The sequence below is a fragment of the Antechinus flavipes genome, chromosome 4 (genome assembly GCF_016432865.1).
Source record: "Antechinus flavipes isolate AdamAnt ecotype Samford, QLD, Australia chromosome 4, AdamAnt_v2, whole genome shotgun sequence".
In the NCBI taxonomy this organism is placed as follows: Eukaryota; Metazoa; Chordata; class Mammalia; order Dasyuromorphia; family Dasyuridae; genus Antechinus; species Antechinus flavipes.
The window spans coordinates 326,076,578-326,096,495 of record NC_067401.1 but is presented as its reverse complement, the minus strand read 5'-3'; positions in this window follow the sequence as shown (position 1 = coordinate 326,096,495).

Genomic DNA, 19,918 nt, shown 5'->3' with positions numbered 1-19,918 from the left:
CTGCAATTCTCCATCATAATAGAGAATACTTTGAGAGAGAATAAAAGTCCCTCATTTGTGTCATACTTAACATTTAATAAGAGAGTATTGTTGACCATGGTCGTTTCTATTGTTACCTCTTCCCACAAATATTGAAAGAACATAAGTAAATGGAAGATAATTTGTTAAATGAGTCAGCTGTATTTTCTTCTAATGCATTTGAATACTTCCTTGTAGTCAACAAATAATAAACATAATGAAATCTTATATTCCTTAACCTTGCAGTCAATAATGTCATAGTAAAGATACAATTCATTGTTAGATATCATTAGCAGAAGTTGATTGTTGAATAACCTTTCAATAATGTGTACCCCCAAATTATGAATAGATTTAAATGATTAAAAGTTTGCATATCAGTGATGTGTCCTCATTATTATTGCTAGTGTAACTGTGACATTTTAATTCTAGAATACCATATTTGATGGGCTGTAGGAGGAAGAAAAGAAGTAAACAGATGAAGTTGGTGAGAATAACAGGATCTAACAGATATTCAGAGTTAACATGGATTCAAGACAATATAATTTTATAAGTAAGGATATTATAAGGAAGAAAAAAATCCCAATTAAAAAAGTCATAATCCACATTACTATCAAAATAGTCAACTGTGAAAACATCATTCATTAGCTTCCAACTTTATGCCAACATCTTCATTTTTAGAGCTTTTAAAATAATTGTTTAAAGATTTTGATTTTAGATAATTGATGCTTATCAATAAGTTCCAAAAATCACCTTCCCCAAAACATAAAATTAAATTTTCTCAAATATTCAGCAAAATCACATAATAGAGTGATTCAGAAACTAACAATTAATTATTCTGTTAATAATTATTAATTTCCACTTTGATGGAAAGAATGCAAGTTTAGTACTTTAACTTCGGTAGTATGCTATAAATATTTCACATTGTGTTTTGCTTGAGGGGTTTTGTTCTTATTGTTTTCCCTTCTTATCTTTATTTACATTATTGTGGTCATTAAATATTATATTTATTTGACTTTAGTCTCTTCTTTCTGCATCACTTAATATAAGGCATGCTATATTATCAGGCATTCTTCATATCTTTCATTACTTATTCATATGCCACAGTCTACTCAGAAAATTCTCCCATTTGTTATAACTTTTCTAGTTTTTGTTTTGTTTTGTTTTGTTTTGTTTTGTTTTGTTGTTGTTGTTATTGTTGTTATCACAAATAATGCTGCTATGAGTATTTTCACAAGTGTGGGTCTTTTCTCCTTTTTTTAAAACATAATTCTCTTAATAATTATTTTTTCTATTTTGTAGATTTTTCTAGATAAGTGTATTACTTCTTTGCAATATTGTTTTTAATCTACTTATGTAAACTCCTCTTTGTTCATACATTTAAAGCAATTTTGTTTAATATTATTGAGCTTTTATTTTGTATTTTTAATCTGTCTAAATAAATAAAGATCCCCTTCAACTTTCTTTTAGAATGCATCACTAAATTTATACTTCTGTGTACTTGTCATTTTAAAATTGTCTTTGCATATACCAGTAATAAATAATAACAAATATTTATGTATTCATATAAATAGATCTGGCATATAAACTTATGTAAAAATAAATAAATGAATGAATAATTTAATTAATAAGGAAATGATAACTCTCCAACTTGGGAGGTTCTCCATTTATTTTTTATGGAAAATATTTCATTGGTGTGTTTATAGAAGTCCCATCATCTGGTAATTTGCAGGTATTTATTTTCTTGTTCTGAACTTCTCTTGCTTTTTTTTTTTTTTTGGTAACATTCAGAAATTCTTTTTATTGTTGAGGATCAAATTTTTATTTTCCTTTTTTATTAAAGTTCATTATCATATCTTTGCTCATTGTTTTGAATAAATTTCTTATTTTTAAAATATTTAACTTCTATAAGTAATTTCATTTAGATTATTCTCTTTTCATACCTCAGTATTTTCTTTTATGTATTCATCATATTTCTAATATTGTATTAAATTATAGCAAGAAGTAGTGGATACACTGTATTTAATTCACTTTTAACTTTATTAGAGAAGCTGCTAATATTACTCCACCAAAATCACTGTTAGCTATTAACGTTAGGAAAAATGTTTTTAATTATATGAAGAAGTTATTTTTTCCAGAACTGTTCTTTTGATACAAATGAATGGAGCATTTTGTAAAAAGTGTGATCAGGCTTTCAATGCAATCACTAAATGAACCACTTTTTGTTGAATGTTGAATGCACTGCAAGTGTTTTACTTCATTTCAACATAAAAATTTAATGAATAGGCTTCCAATATGAATCAGGTGCATTCCTAATAATTATCTTGTTTATTCTCTAGAGTTTTTTTTCCCCCCATTTATTATTATTTTGTCAAAATGTTAGAGATACAGATTTTCCTCTAAGTAATCATCTTCTGATTTCCTATCACATTTTGTTTTCTTATTAACTTCATCATTTTCGTGTAATTTTTATTATGATTTTTCATTAGCATTTTATTATTGTGTTTTTATTTTGTTCTAATTTTTTAAATTTTAAATAAACTTATACATATGTGTGTGTGTGTGTGTATTATTATTTATAACAGCAAAAAGAACAATGCCTCTGAAATTATTTGATCTGTGCTCAAACCCTATTTTAGTGACCTGCAACCTGTGTGCTCATAGGGATTTTACTTAAAAAAAACCAAAAACAAAAACAAAAAAAAACCCTGTTCTTTAATTTTGTCATCAGTAAAATGAGAATTGTACTAAATTTCTTTAGGTTTTCCTAAAGGATATATTTATGTTTCTATAAATTATTACATTATATTTTCTAAGAGTTTCCCCATTTGACAATAATTTAGGGTTTTTTATATTCAAGTATAGTCAACTTTTCTCTAGTTTTTTTGAAGTGTTAGAAATAATTTCCAATCCATTATGCAATTTTCTTCAGTTTTATGGTTAATTTACTCCATTAACATTCAATGTTATAAATGTTAAGGGATCATTTTTAAAATATTTTATATTACTTGTTTTCTTCCAATTTGCCTAAATTGCCTGACATTTATCTCATTTTCCACTTCTACTATGAGTCCTACAGTTTCCTTGATTCCCAATACATTTCACAAATTTTAAATGTTAGAAGTTGGAGAAAGGACTTATAAAATTCAAGTACCTATAGAAGGTCTTATTTGAAGGTATCTTATCCCTGTCTTTGTCCATGGCTACAGGCCTCTTTCTTGTCCTTTCTTAGAGTATATTCCAGATCTCATTATTATATATCTATTGTTATAATCCTATTTATATTTCCCTTGCTCAATCCAGATAAGAATATGATTTATAAGCCCTTCTCAGCACTGTCTCCTCCATAATATTAAATTATTCTCTGTGGCTCTTTGATTTTAAGAAATATTATATATTTCTCTTCTCTTTCCCCCTTCTATAGGTTGATTTTTTTGTCTGATTACCCAATCCACAATCTGTGTTTATCAAATTTTAGGAATGGAAGAGACCTCAGTCATCAACTTCTTCAAATATATCTGAACAAATTACTTTGATGACTTATTTTTAAAAAGTCATTCAGCTTTTATTGTAGACTTGAGGACCAGTAACTCATGAAAATTTCTCCACTATATAATAGGTCTATTTTTAAAAGGAAATTTTCTTTATATGAAGTTAAAATTTAGCTCTTTTTAACTTCCTCCCACAGTCTTTTATCATTGACACAAGCTGCAAGAAAAATTCTAATCTTACCATGTTAACATCAATGAGGCATAAAATACTAGAAGAAATCTAATAGGTTTACTCTGTTCTTTCAGATAACAAAATTCATGCCATCTAAACTCTTATAAAAAATGCTTTAAATCACAATTGATTAGAGAAATGCAAATGAGAACAATTTTGAGGCATCACCTCATGCCTTTCAGATTGACTTAGATGACAGGAGAAGATAATGGTAAATATTGGAATGGATGTGGAAAACTGGAACACTAATTCATTCTTGGTGGAATTGTGAAATGATCCAACCATTCGAAAGAGCAATTTGAAACTATATCCAAGGGGCTATAAAACTGTGCATATCCTTTGACCCAGCAGTGCCACTACTGGATTTGAATCTCATGCATACATTATAAAGCAGAAAAAAGGACTCACCTGTGCAAAAGTGTTTGTAGCAGCTCTTTTTGTGGTAACAAAGAATTGTAAAGCAAATAGATGCCCCTCAATTGGAAAATGGCTGAACAAGTTGTGATACAACAAGGTGATGAAATCTTATTGCTCTATAAAAATGAAGAAAAAAAATTATTTTATAAAGGTGTGCAAAGTTTTACAAAAACTGATGGCAACTGATGACAGAACCAGGAATACATTATACATGATAACAGAATGAATGTGCAATGATTGAATATAATGGACTTCATTCTTCTCAGTGGTTCAGTGATTCAAGGCAATATCAATAGACTTTGGACAGAAAATGTCATTTGCATCCAGAAAAAGAACTAAGGAGAATGAATGTAAATCAACACATGCTATGTTTACTTTTTGATTTTTTAAAAAAATCTGTCCCATGGCTTTTCCCTTTTGTTCTGATTTCTCTCTCTCAACATTATTCATAAAGCAATATATATGAAAATAAATAAATTGGGGGAGGATTCTAGAAAGATGGCAGAGGAGGTTGGTAAATTCCAAGGTCTCTTGAGTTCCCCCACAAACAGAACAAATTTGTACCTCAGTGCAAATATTGAATGGTTAGAAACTAAGGAGATTTAGGGCAGATGAGCAGTCCTTCTGATACAACCCAACAACATCTGAAAAAGAGTCTGGGCCATAATTAACCTGACTGAAGTGCAAACACTTCCAGGGTAGCTTCCCATAAATATTACACAGGGACACCTCAGGCTAACTGGACTTTAAACAGAACGCACAGAAACATTCACCACATGGACTATTTGTTGAATGAGAGTTTGAGTCCAGGAAGACACAGTGAATCTCAGCTGATTGAGAATGACAGGCCCAGATGGTGCTACTGAGATATGACCCTGAAGAGGGAACCAGCACATGGTGAATATAGAAGCAGCTAGACAGGGGCAATACTGACTGCAAATACTTACAGGAGGGTGTTTTGGTTTGGGGTTCCTAGTGAGAGGGGAAAGCTAAAGGTAAGCTTGAGGCACCATCCCTCACCTAAAAATGAGAGCTGCTTATACTAATACCTCTATTTAAAAAATGAACCAGCAAAAAAGAAAGAATCCCACTATTGAAACATATTATGTGAAGAGTGAAGACCAGGATTGATATTCAGAGGAATTAATGTCTGGACTAGCTTTCTAGAGGATCTCTAGACAAGCTTTGGTGTTAGTAGAGGAGTGAATGAGGCAGGAAACTCATGAGGATGGATGGTCAAAGATGGAGTCTGAAGTCTTCTTTGTGTCTCTGTCCAAGACACACTAAGTATATATTTAACTAGAGAATCATTTTCCCATCAATCACACTGAGTAAACATCCTATTGTAAATATCTTTGTTTCAAGTACACCTTTCCAGACTTCTGGCCCTCTACAGGAAGTGTACAATTTATAAAAAAAAAAAAAAATAAAAAAAACTTTACCCCAAAGTAACATGAAATGTTTCCCTGCCCAAATATAATTTATGGTAAAACTCAAAAAAGAATTCCAAAATCAAATGAGAGACATTGAGGAAAAACTATATACATATATATATATAAACAATCTGAGAAAAACAAGAAGATTATGAGAAAAAAAGTTTACCAATTAGAAAAGGAGGTACAGAGTCTCAAAGATCACAATAACTCTTTAAAAATTTTAAATTCAATTTAAAAAATTTAAAAATTAGGATTGGGCAAGAGGAAGCCAGTAAAGCTATGGGAGACAAAGAAATAACAAAACAGATAATAAAAAAGGGGGAAAAAAGATAGAACAGAATGTGAAGCATATTACAAGAAAAATGACAGATCTGGAAAACAGATTAAGAGGAGAAAATATAAGAATAATTGGACAGTAAGAAAGTTATGACCAAAAAGAGGAGCTTGATACAATAATGCAGAAATAATCCTAGAAAATTGTACAAGAGTGATAGAACATGAAGATAAAGTAGAAATATTAAAAAAAATCCACCTATCACTACCTCAAAGAGCTTCTTTTCACATATAGGAATATTATTGCTAAATTTGGAAACTCCCAGAACAAAGAGAAATTTTTGCAAGAAATGAGAAAAAAAAAAAACAATTCAAATATGCTGAAGCTACAATTAGAATGTACAATATCTATCAACAGCTACCATAAAAAGATTATAGGTCTTAATATCATATCTGCAAACAAGCAAAGGAACTATGTCTGCATTCAAAAATACTATATCCTGCAAAATTACCCATAATTTTGAATGAGGAAAAAAAAAAAACATTCACTAAACTTTAAGATTTTCAGGACTTTATATCAACCAACCCTGAACTTAATATAAAATTCAATAGATAACAGCCAATATCAAAGAGAAATTTTAAGGAACCACATGGACAGTTTAAACATAGACAAATTATTTGTTTTAACTTAGGAAATTTATACTTTATGTTTAAGATTTGCATCAATAATAAGGTAAACTCAAAAGAAAGATAGAGTAAATGTAAAATTTGTAATCATTTCAAAAAATGAGGTGCAGACGGAGAATAGACACAAAGGTATTATAGGTGGTATTAAAAGGACAGAAAGACTTGTAGTTCTGAGAACTACTCACTTCAGGAATGAGTTCAGTAGGCAATGCCACATATATACCATGAAGTATAGCAATCTCCAAACTCTATAAAGAATTAAATGGGGAGGGAGCCAAAATGGCAGAGAGCAGACATGACTTTCTGTGACCTTCTCTGACCTTCTTTCAAATGAATAGTAGATTAAGCGTCTAAACTGGTTTGGAGTCAAAGAACTCATAAATATTTGAAGTACAACACATTTCTAGAACACAATACCTTGGAAGAATGTCAGAATAGGTCTGTTTCAAATGGGTAGGGGGACAGTCTGCTGAGCCCAGCTTATAGTTCAGTGAGACTGGGGCTAGAAGGTGGGGTAAGGAGCCAGAATGTTGTAGTTTCCATGCTACTGGGAATCTTCTGTGAGCCTCTGAGGCTACTCTGTCCTGATTGCAAACAGGTGGTTTGGCAGATTTGCTACAAAAGGCAAACTGTAAACCACTGAGCCTCAGAAGAACATGGGACTTAGCCACAATTAACCAGCACTGGAAGTCAATTACTAGAACTGCCCCAGGGCAAACTAAAGCAGCATTCACTTCTTTTCATTAAGAGGAGACCACAAGACTTAAAACATGAGCAAAAAACCAAAATGAACTCTCACCATATTCAGCTTTTTGGGAGATAGAGAAGAAAAGACCTCAAATCTTGAGGTATCTAAAGGAAAATCAACTCCAGATGGAGGTCCAAAGGAAGATATGAGTTACTTCCCATTTTACAAGGTTTTCTTGGAAGATTTCATAAAGGATCATAAAAGAGAGTTAGAAGAAAAATGGGGAAAGGAAATGAAATCTTTTCAAGAATGGAGGGGAAAAGCATATAATTACAAACAAAATAGATTTGATGAAATGAAAAAAAAAAAACTTCCTACAAACAAATCCACAAAACTGATACAAAAAAAAAATACCTATTCATTGAAAAACTAAATTTGTGCAAAGGAAAAAAAAATGCAATGAACAAAATAATTCCATTGACCAAATACAAAAGGAGCTAAAAAGGGTAACTGAAAAAAATAACATACTAAAAATTAGAATTGAATACATGCAAGTGAATGACTCAATAAGACTTCAAGAATCAGTCAAACAACCAGCAGGATGAATACAGAGAGGCTTGGAGAGACCTACATGGACTGATGCTAAGTGAGATGAGCAGAACCAGGAGATCATTATACACTTCGAAAACGATATTGTATGAGGATGTATTCTGATGGAAGTGGATTTCTCTGACAAAGAGACTTAACTGAGTTTCATTGGAGAAATGATGGACAGAAACAGCTACACCCAAAGAAGGAATACTGGGAAATGAATGTGAACTATTTGCATTTTTGATTTTCTTCCCGAGTTATTTTTACCTTCTGAATCCAATTCTCCCTGTGCAGCGGGAGAACTGTTTGGTTCTGCAAATATGTATTGTATCTAGGATATACTGCAACATATTTAACATATATAGGACTGCTTGCCATCTTGGGGGGGGGGAGGAGGGAGGGAGGGGAAAAAATGAAACATAAGTGATTGCAAGGGATAATGTCATGTAAAAATTATCCTGGCATGGATTCTGTCAATACAAAGTTATTACTAAATAAAATAAAATAAAAAAAATGTAATCGGGATATGTTTAACAAAATAAATAAAAATACAATATAACATAAAAAAAATAAGAATCAGTCAAACAAAACAAAAAAAAATGAAACAAATAGAACAAAATATGAACTACCTCCTAGGGAAAAAAATATCTCACCTGGAAAATAGATCTAGGAGAGGCAATCTAAGGATTATTGAACTTTCTGAAAGCCATGATAAAAAAAAAAAAAAAAGAATCTAGACATTATCTGACTAAAAGAAAAAAATCATAAAGGAAAATTGCTCTGATTTCTTAGAAGCAGAAGATAAAAGAGACATTGAAAAATTCACCATTGACCTTCTGAAAGAGAACACAAAATTAAAATATCAAGGGATATTGTGACTAAATTTAAGTACTATCCCACCAAGGAAAATATATTGCAAGCAGCCAGAAAGAAACAAATTAAATACTTATGAGCCACAATTAGTATTACCCAAGACTTAGCAGCTTTCATTTAAAACCAATTTAATTTAAATATTTAAATATTATAATTTAAAACCAATAATCAAGTATGTGGCTGAACTGAGCATTATCTTTCAGGGAAGAAGATGAACATTCAATGATATAGGTGAGTTTCATCTATTTCTAATGAAAAGAACAGAATTGAACAAAAAATTTGATCTCCAAACACAGTACTCAAGAGAAGCATAAAAAAAAGGTAAAAAGGAAAAACTCTTGAGGACTATATTTCTGTCATGGGTATACTTTGAGAATGTAAGTATAATTTGATTTTATTATGATAATATAAAAAAGAAACTAGAGGTGGAAAGGGGATGTACTGAAAAAAGAGAAAAAAGGAGGTAAAATAAGGGAAATTACATCTCACAAAATGGCAAAGAAGACCTATTATAATTGAGGGAAAGAAAGGAGGGATATGAACATTGTGTGAGTCTTACTCTCATCAGATTTGTCTCAAAGAGAGAATATCAGACATATATGGTTTCATAGAGAAACTTGTCACCTTATAGGAAAGTGGGAGAGAAAAGGGGAAAAGGGGAAAAGACCAGTAGAAGAGAAAAACAGAAACAGTAGGGAAAAGATGTAAAAAAAAAAAAAAAAGGGGATGTGCTCTAAAGAGGAAGGGCTTGTTGAAGGGGCTGATCATCCAAAGCAAAATGCTGGGGAGGAGAGAAGGAAGAAAGGAAAGAGAAAAGCACAATTTAGTGTAAGTATCATGACAGAAAATACAGAATTAATTATATTAAATTAAATTAAATTAGAATCTGTGAATTTGAATGAGATGAACTCCCCCATATAAAGAAAGTGGATACCAGGCTGGATTAAAAGCCAGAATTTTATAATATGCTATTTACAAGAAATATATTTAAAGCAGAGAGATACATACAGAATGAAAGTAAAGTGCTGCAGCAGAATATATTTTGCTTCAGGTGAAGTAAAAAAAAAAAAAAAGAAGAAGAAGAAGGGATAGCAATCCTGATCTCAGATCAAGTAAAAGCAAAGATAGACCTAATTAAAAGAGATAATGAAGTAAACTATATATTTACTAAAGGGTACCATAAGTAATGAAGCAATATCAAGACTAAACACAAATGTACCGAGGAGTATAGTATCCAAATTCCCAGAGAAGTTAAGAGAGATGCAAGAAGAAAAAAACAGCCTAACTTTACCAGTGGGGAATGTTAATCTTGCTCTCTCAGAATTAGATAAATTGAACCACAAAATAAATAAGACAGAATTTAAGGAGCTAAACAGAATGTTACAAAATGTAGGTATGTTAGATCTTTGGAGAAAATTGAATGGAGAAAAAAAAGAACTATACTTTATTCTCAGAAGTTCTTGGAATCTAATCAAAATTTGACCATGTATTCAGGCATAAAAAACTTAAAATGAAATGCAGAAAGGCCAAAAAAAGTAAATGCACTTTTTTTTCAGATCATGATACAATAAAAATCACATGCAATATAAGACCAGGAGAAAATAGACCAAAAATTATTTGGAAATTAAATAATCTAATCCTAAAGAATGAATGGGTGACACAATCAACAAGTTCATCCAAGAAAATTACAATAGATTCTTGGGGGCGGAGCCAAGATGGCAGAGCAGGCACACACGACTCTTTAAGCTCCTCTCATTACCCTCATAACCAACTATTTAATCCAGCCTCAAAAAGAACTCTTCACTGCTTAAATTCATGAAGATAAGAAGCACTACAACTTACCAGCCTATCTGGAAGCTTGCCAGGAAAGGTTTGTCCTGAGGGGCCTGAAACAGACTAGCACAGGAAGTGAGAGCTTAGTGTCCTGAGCAAACCAGGGGTGGGAGTGATCTCTGTGGCTAGAGAAGTTATAGGGAGAACTCTGCTATAAGCTAACTGCTCTGCCTTGATTACAAAGCAGTAAACTGGCAGAGAAGTTAAAGCCTAAAACAGAGGGTCCTCTAAAAAATGCCAGAACCTAATGAGATCTGGCTGTAACCCCTCAAACCCGGAAGTGACTCAGGCAGACTTTACCGCAGCCCTGTGGCCACATCCAGCAGTTTGGGGCTTTTGCCAGGGCAGTTACTAATCTGCAAGGCAGCCTCTAACCGGCACAGTGGGGGGGGGGGGCGGCCTGGGGCAATATAACCTCCCCAGCTGACTGTGCTTCCCTGGAAAACACTTCCAGTCCCTGCAAATACATTCACTGCTCAGCTACTAATATGCATAGCCCCAGGGCAAGGTTTGGCTTGGGGCAGTGAAACTCTCACTGCTAAGTGTCTAGCCCCAGGACAATGGTTACCTCACACAGCTGAGGTTCTTTGAAAAGCACTTTCCCAGCCTGGCCCTGCAGGCCTAAGTTACTTTCTGGTGGAGAACTCTTTCCCAGAGCCAGTATCTCCCTGCTTTTTGTAGCCGGCTGGCAGGACAGCTACCTGTCCAAATACCTTTCACTGCTCTGCAGAGGAAGCTGGTATCCTCCTGGCTCTGAAGGCAGACCTTCAGGCTTTAACAAAATGAGTAAAAAAATCAAAAGAACGATTGATAATTTCTACACAGAAAGAGAACAGCTTTTCAACCCTGAAGAGAATAATAGCAGACAATTGTTGGTCTCCTATACAAAAGGCTCTCCTAGAAGAGACTGTTAAAAACCTTAAAAGAGAGCTAGAAGAGAAATGGGGAAAGACACATAACTCACTAAAAGAAAAATTTGATAAAGTGGAAAAAGAAAACAACTTCCTGAAATGTGAATTGGAAAAGGTAAAAAACTCCCAAGAAGTGCAGGGAAACAGAGTTTGCGAATTGGAAAAAGAAAATGACTCACTAAAAAAAAAAAAAAAAATAGTAAAATGGAAAAAAATTACATAGAGCAAAACAACTCAATTGGACATATACAAAAAGAAGTAAAAAAAGCTAATGAAGAAAATAACTCACTAAAAATTAGAACTGAACAAATAGAAATGACTGATTCATTGAGACATCAAGAATCAGTCAAGCAAAACTAAAAAAATCAAAGATTGGAAAAAAATGTCAAATATTAACTTGGAAAAACAACAGACCTGGAAAATAGATCTAGGAGAGATAACCTGAGGATCATCGGACTATCAGAAAATTATGAAGAAAAAAAGAGCCTAGATACTATTTTACAGGAAATCATCAAAGAGAACTGCCCAGAAGTAATAGAACCGGAAGGGAAAATAGGTGGTGAAAGAATTCATCGAACACCTTCTGAAAAAGACCCTAAAATAAAGACTCCAAGGAATATAGTGGCCAAATTTCAGAATTTCCAGACTAAAGAAAAAATTTTACAAGCAGCCAGGAAAAAACAGTTCAAATACTGAGATGCCACAATAAGGGTCATGCAAGATCTGGCTGCCTCAACATTAAAGGATTGAAGGGCCTGTAATCAGATATTCCGAAAGGCAAAAGAACTTGGAATGCAGCCAAGAATAAACTATCCAGCTAAGCTGAGTATTTTTTTCCATGGAAGAAGATGGACATTTAATGAAATAGAGGAATTCCATCTGTTTCTAAGGAAAAAACCAGACTTAAACAAAAAATTTGATCTTCAACAAGAGGAATCAAGAGAAGTAGAAAAAAGGTAAAAGGAACTCTTGAGAACTGTATTTCTGTTGTGAATATACATAAAAACTATATGTATAATTTGATTTTACCGATAACATAAAAAAGGGAAGTAGAAAAGGAAAGGGGATAGTGTCAGAAAAGGGGAAGAAGGGAGATAAAAAGAGGGAAACTACATGAGACAATGAGGCAAAGGAAACCTATCATATATGAGGGAACTTAGAGAGGGGGAGGAACAGTGTGTGAATCCTACTCTCATCAGAGTTGGCTCAAAGAGGAAACAATTGACATATTTGTTATACACAGATTCTTCTCTAACTTCATTAAAAAGTGGGAGAGGAAAAGGGAGAAAGAAAAAGAGTAATAAGGGAAGGGTACAAGAAAGGGGAAGGGATTCGAAGGGAGGAGGGAAGGATACTAAAGAGGGAGAGATGTGCGATGTTAGTGGGACCAACAGAGAAGAAGGGAAGGAGGGCAAGAAAAAGAAAAGTATAATCTGGGGATATTAGGATGGCAGGAAATGCAGAATTGGTTATTTTAACCGCAAATGTGAATGGGATGAACTCTCCCATAAAGAGGGGGCAGATAGCAGACTGGATCAAAAGTCAGAACCCTACAATCTGTTGTTTACAGGAAACACATTTAAAACAGGTAGATACATATAGACTAAAGGTAAAAGGTTGGAGCAGAATCTATTATGCTTCAGGTGAAGACAAAAAAGCAGGGGTAGCCATCCTTATCTCAGATCAAGCAAAAGCAAAGATTGATCTAATTAAAAGAGATAAGGAAGGAAACTATATCTTGCTTAAGAGTACTATAGAGAATGAAGCAATATCAGTATTAAACATGTATGCACCAAGTGGTATTGCATCTAACTTCCTTAAAGAGAAGCTAAGAGAGTTGCGAGAAGAAATAGACAGCAAAACTATAATAGTGGGAAATCTCAATCTTGTGCTCTCAGATTTAGATAAATCAAATCACAAAACAAATAAGAAAGAAATTAAAGAGGTAAATAGAATATTAGAAAAATTAGGTAAGATAGATCTCTGGAGAAAACTGAATGGTGACAGAAAGGAGTATACTTTCTTCTCAGCAGTTCATGGAACCTACACAAAAATTGACCATATATTAGGACATAAAGACCTCAAAATTAAATGCAGGAAGGCAGAAATAGTAAATGCTTTCTTTTCAGATCACAATGCAATAAAAACTACATTCAACAAAAAGTTAGATGTAAATAGACCAAAAAGTAATTGGAAAATAAATAATCTCATCTTAAAAAATGACTGGGTGAAACAGCAAATTATAGACACAATTAATAATTTCACTCAAGATAATGACAACAATGAGACATCATATCAAAATTTATGGGATGCAGCCAAAGCAGTAATAAGGGGAAATTGTATATCCTTAGAGGCTTACTTGAATAAAATAGAAAAATAGAAGATCAATGAATTGGGTCTGGAACTTAAAAAGTTAGAAAAAGACCAAATTAAAAACCCCCAATCAATTACTAAACTTGAAATTCTAAAATTAAAAGGAGAAATTAATAATATAGAAAGTAAAAAAAAAACTATTGACCCAATAAATAAAACGAAGAGTTGGTTTTATGAAAAAACCAATAAAATTGATAAACCTTTGGTAAATCTGATTAGAAAAAGGAGAGAAGGAAATCAATTTGACAGTCTTAAAAATGAAAAAGGAGAACTTACCACTGATGAAGAGGAAATTAAAGAAATAATAAGGGGTTACTTGCCCAACTTTATGCCAATAAAGTTGATAACCTAAGTGAAATGGATGACTACCTCCAAAAATATAGGCTTCCCAGATTATCAGAGGAGGAAGTAAATTGCTTAAATAGTCCCATCTCAGAAAAAGAAATAGAACAAGCGATTAACCAACTCCCTAAAAAAAATCCCCGGGACCAGATGGATTTACATGTGAATTCTACCAAACATTCAAAGAACAATTAGCCCCAATGCTTTATAAACTATTTGAAAAAATAGGGAATGAAGGAGTCCTACCAAACTCCTTTTATGACACAGACATGGTACTGATACCTAAACCAGGTAGGTTGAAAACAGAGAAAGAAAATTATAGAGCAATCTCCCTAATGAATATTGATGCTAAAATCTTAAATAAGATATTAGCAAAAAGACAACAGAAAATCATCCTCAGGATAATACAACATGATCAAGTAGGATTTATACCAGGAATGCAGGGCTGGTTCAATATTAGGAAAACTATCAATATAATTGACATTATTAATAATCAAATTAACACAAAACATATGATCATCTCAATAGATGCAGAAAAAGCATTTGATAAAATCCAACATCCATTCCTATTAAAAACTCTTGAGAGTATAGGAATAAATGGATTTTTCCTTAAAATAATCAGTAGTATCTGTTTAAAACCAGCAGTAAGCATCATATGTAATGGGGACAAACTGCAACCATTCCCAATAAGATCAGGAGTAAAACAAGGTTGCCCACTATCACCGTTACTATTTAATATTGTATTAGAAATGCTAGCTTTGGCAATAAGAGTTGATAAAGAGATTAAAGGAATAAGAATAGGCAATGAGGAAACCAAATTATCACTCTTTGCTGATGATATGATGGTATACTTAGAGAACCCCAGAGATTCTACCAAAAAGTTATTAGAAACAATCTACACCTTCATCAAAGTTGCAGGATATAAAATAAACCCACATAAGTCATCAGCATTCTTATATATCACTAACAAAACCCAACAGTGAGAGTTACTAAAAGAAATTCCATTTAAAGTAACTACTGATTGTATAAAATATTTAGGAATCTATCTGCCAAGGGAAAATCAGAAACTTTATGAGCAAAACTACAAAACACTTTCCACACAAATTAAGTCTGATCTAACCAACTGGAAAAATATTAAATGCTCTTGGATTGGGTGAGCAAATATAATAAAGATGACAATACTTCCTAAATTAATCTATTTATTTAGTGCTATACCAATCAGACTTCCCAAAAACTATTTTGATGAACTAGAAAAAATAACAACAAAGTTCATATGGAAAAACAAAAGGTCAAGAATTTCAAGGGAATTAATGAAAAAAAAAATCAAATGAAGGTGGCCTAGCTGTACCAGATCTAAAATTATATTATAAAGCAGCAGTTACTAAAACCATCTGGTATTGGCTAAGAAATAGACTAGTTGATCAATGGAATAGGTTAGGTTCAAAGGACAAAACAGCCAATAACTTTAATAATATAGTGTTTGACAAACCCAAAGACCCCAGTTTCTGTGATAAGAATGCATTATTTGACAAAAATTGCTGGGAAAATTGAAAATCAGTATGGCAGAAACTAGGCATTGACCCACACTTAACACCGTACACCAAGATAAGGTCAAAATGGGTTCATGACCTAGGCATAAAGAATGAGATTATAAATAAATTGGAAGAGCATAGGATAGTTTACCTCACAGATCTGTGGAAGAGGGAGGAATTTATGACCAAAGAAGAACTAGAGATCACTATTGACCACAACATAGAAAATTTTGATTATATCAAATTGAAAAGTTTTTGTACAAACAAAACAAATGCAGACAAGATTAGAAGGAAAACAATAAACTGGGAAAACATTTTTACAATCAAAGGTTCTGATAAAGGCCTCATTTCCAAAATATATAGAGAATTGACTCTAATCTATAAGAAATCAAACCATTCTCCAATTGATAAATGGTCAAAGGATATGGACAGACAATTCCCAGATGAAGAAATTGAAACTATTTCTAGCCATATGAAAATATGCTCCAAATCATTATTAATCAGAGAAATGCAAATTAAGACAACTCTGAGATACCAGTACACACCTGTCAGATTGGCTAGAATGACAGGGAAAGATAATGGGGAATGTTGGAGGGGATGTGGGAAAACAGGGACACTGATACATTGGTGGTGGAATTGTGAACACATCCAGCCATTCTGGAGAGCAATTTGGAACTATGCTCAAAAAGTTATCAAACTGTGCATACCCTTTGATCCAGCAGTGTTTCTACTGGGCTTATACCCCAAAGAGATACTAAATTAAGGAAAGGGACCTGTATGTGCCAAAATGTTTGTGGCAGCCCTGTTTGTAGTGGCTAGAAGCTGGAAAATGAAAGGATATCCATCAATTGGAGACTGGTTGAGTAAATTGTGATATATGATTGTTATGGAATATTATTGTTCTGTAAGGAATGACCATCAGGATGAATACAGAGAGGACTGGCGAGACTTACATGAACTGATGCTAAGTGAAATGAGCAGAACCAGGAGATCATTATATACCTCAACAACGATACTGTTTGAGGATGTATTCTGATGGAAGTGGATCTCTTCAATAAAGAGAGCTTTAATTGATCAAAGATGGACAGAAGCAGCTACACCCAGAGAAAGAACACTAGGAAATGAATATAAACTGCTTGCATTTTTGTTTTTCTTCCCGGGTTATTTATACCTTCTGAATTCAATTCTCCCTGTGCAACAAGAAAACTGTTCGGTTCTGCACACATATATTGTATCTAGGATATACTGTAACCCATTCAACATGTAAAGGACTGCTTGCCATCTAGGGGAAGGGGTGGAGGGAGGGAGGGGAAAAATCGGAACAGAAGTGAATGCAAGGGATAATGCTGTAAAAAATTACCCTGGCATGCGTTCTATCAATAAAAAGTTATTTAAAAAAAGAGACAGAGAGAATTACAATAGTGAGACAATATACCAAAATTTGTCATAGGTAGCCAAAGCAGTCCTAAGAGAAAATTTTATATCTCTAGATGCTGACTTGCATAAAATACAGAAAAGGAAGATCAATGAATCTTGCAAAAAAAAAAAAAAGATAGAAAAAAGAAGACATTAAAACCCCTCAAATACAAAACTGGACGTTCTAAAAATAAAAATGGAGATTAGTAAAATTGAAAATAAGAAAACTATTGAATTAGTAAATAATACTAACAATTTTATGGAAAAAAAAACAAAATAAGCAAACCTTTAATTAATTTGATTAGAAAAAGAAAAGCAGAAAATCAAATTGTTAGTCTCAAAAATGAAAATGTAGAACTTTCCACCAATAAAGAGGAAATTAGAGCAATAATTAGTAGATATTTTTCCCAACTATATGCCAATAAATTTGATAATGTAAATGAAATGGAAGAATATCTGCAAGATTGCCCAAATAAACAGAAGGGGAAATGAATTATTTAAATATTTCCTTGTAACCTGCTCTCATAGCAGTTACTATTACCAGTCTCTTCTGATTCTTAGGCCCTCAAAGTACCTCTGGTCACTGATCTTTGCAGTGTCAACTAAGTCTATCAACTCGCCTCCTCTGAGGCCTTCAGAGGTCTCTGGCTATGATTTCTTGAATCATAGTTTAATAACCTATAGTGCTCTTAAGAACAGCCAGCCACATATAAACTTAAAGCCTTTATTATACCTACTCACATAATGCCCTGACTTGTTAACTCCCCAGTGAATACCTGTTCCGAAGACCCACGTGTTCACTATCAACCTCCTTACTTCTCTTGGCTATCAATCCATTCAGCTTAATTACCCCAGGATAAAGAGAGTGACTTGCTCCCCAGTGATTTTATAGAGGATCTGTGAGGTCACACACACAGCCAATCATAAAGAGAGCTTTCTCCCATTAAGAAGCTATGTTGATATGGATCCCACCCAAGGGGCAGTCCTGTACCCACAGAGATTACTTCTGGAACACTCAAATTTCTTGTTTCACTGTGGCTGCCCATTTAAAGGACCCTTACAATTTCCATCTTAGAAAAAAGAAATAGACCAAGGTATTAATCAATTCCCTAAGCAAAAATCTCCAGGGCCAGATGGATTTACACGCAAATTCTACCAAACATTTAAGGAACAACGATGGAATATAACAAATTCCTTTTATGACAGATATGATGCTGATAGCTAAATCAGCTAAGGTGAACACAGAGAAAGAAAATTATAGAACTATTTCCCTAATGCATATTCAAACAAAAATCTTAAGTATAACATTAGCAATGAGATCACAGAAAGTCATCACCAGGATAATACACCATGACCAAATAGGATTTATACCAGGAATGCAAGGCTGGTTCAATAATAGGAAACATATTGGCATAATTGACTATCAGTAACCAAACTAACAAAAATGATATGATTATTTCAATAGATGCAGAAAAAGCATTTGATAAAATCTAACATCTTTTCCTATACTAGAGAATATAGGAGTAAATAGACATTTCCTTAAAATAGTCAGAAGCATTTATTTAAAACCATCAGTAAGCATTATATGAATTGGGGAAAAACTGGACACATTCCCTATAAGATCAGGGGTGAAACAAGGTTGCCCATTACCACCATAACTATTCAATATTGTATTAAAAAATGCTAGCTTTGGCAATAAGAGAAGAAAAAAGAGATTAAAGGAATTAGTGTACTTAATGAGGAAACCAAATTATCACTCTTTTCAGATATGATGGTATACTTACAAAAACCTAGAGAATCAACCAAAAAACTATTACAAATAATCTACAACTTTAGCAAAGTTGCAGGATACAAAACAAATCCACATAAATCAGCAACATTTTTATATATTACCAACAAAGTCCAGCAGCATGAGATATAAAAAGAAATTCCATTCAAAGTAATTATTGATAGAATAAAATATTTGAGGATCTATCTGCCAAGGGAAAGTCAGGAACTATATGATACTATAAAATACTTTCTAACAAATAAAGTCCAAATTGGAAAAAATATCAAGTGTTCATGGGTAGGATGAATGAATACAATATAAATGACAATACTACCTAAATTAATCTACTTATTTAGTGCCATAGTGATGATGTTCTAGTGGCAGCCAGAGAGTTGTGGGAATCCGCTTCTGGTTGGCATAGATCCTTTATGAAAGAATAAACAAATCTGGACAGTTTTAATGGCAAAAGGGAAGTTTTATTGGCATTACAGAAGTCAGCTTTTCTAGGAGACTGACTTTCTCTGTGGCAGAGAAATAATAAAATGTTTTTCACTGAGAAGAGGGTGTCTTCACAGTTGGCAGGAGACCTGACAGTCTTCTATGCCAAAGAGAGGTTCCTTGAAAAGACACAGTCCTTCTTTGGACATTCTGTAAAGAAATGAGTTTAAAATAGTCCTGCAATTAGAAATCTGAGGCCCAGCTTTGAAATGGAAAAAAAAAAAGCCAAATTCCCCAGGCCTAGATGCTTATCAATATCAGGCCCAGATCTCCAATTGAATGGAAATCACTTTGAAGGTTTCCTGAATGAGGATCTGGCTACCATTGGTGGGGAGGGGTGATTTTCCTTAGAAAAGACTTTCCTTAGAAAAAGATTCCCAGTCAAATGATACCACCTAACTTGTGTGAGGAGATATACTTCTTTCCTTTTTTTTTTTTCTTTTTTTTTTACTTTTTTTTTAATTTTGAAAAATAAAAAATCCTTACATTATCCCTTGCACTCACTTCTGTTCTGACTTTTTCCCTTCCTCCTTCCACCCCCT